Source organism: Pygocentrus nattereri, chromosome 11 (assembly GCF_015220715.1).
Source record: "Pygocentrus nattereri isolate fPygNat1 chromosome 11, fPygNat1.pri, whole genome shotgun sequence".
In the NCBI taxonomy this organism is placed as follows: domain Eukaryota; kingdom Metazoa; phylum Chordata; class Actinopteri; order Characiformes; family Serrasalmidae; genus Pygocentrus; species Pygocentrus nattereri.
The window spans coordinates 21,699,846-21,700,342 of NC_051221.1; positions in this window are offsets into that span (position 1 = coordinate 21,699,846).

The window sequence follows — 497 nt, forward strand, 5'->3', positions numbered from 1 at the left end:
ATTTTCAGAAGACAATTTTCCAACTTCTCTTTTGCTATTATAAGTAAACAGCCTGTTTTGGTTACTGTGCCTTTAAGGCTGATATATGTAAATGAGTTCTGTTCTGATTGGCCCGCCCTGTACTGTGCCTCCGTCAGAAAGTAGTCCGAACCGAAACACTCCTCATAACTTCAGTGTGAATGGGCGGGGCTGAACCGCTGTAGGCTGAATGGGTCCGTTCAGTTTCTATGTAAGGACTGTGTGTACAGGTTGAGTGAGTGGTACGTTTTGAAACTGAGGTGTTGAAACGTTGAAATAATCTTTGCACGATATGTCAAACCCTCTTCTTTAAAAAAGAAATAGAAAGAAAGAAAAACAAACAAGGAAAATGTGTTTTATGCGGTGCGGCCCTTTTAAAGATGCGCTTCAGCAGCTCTTCACAGGCTGGTCACACACGCCAGAGTGTAGCTTTAAAAGCAGATCCGGCATGCTTTGCGCTGTGTCCATCCCCGCTGCAG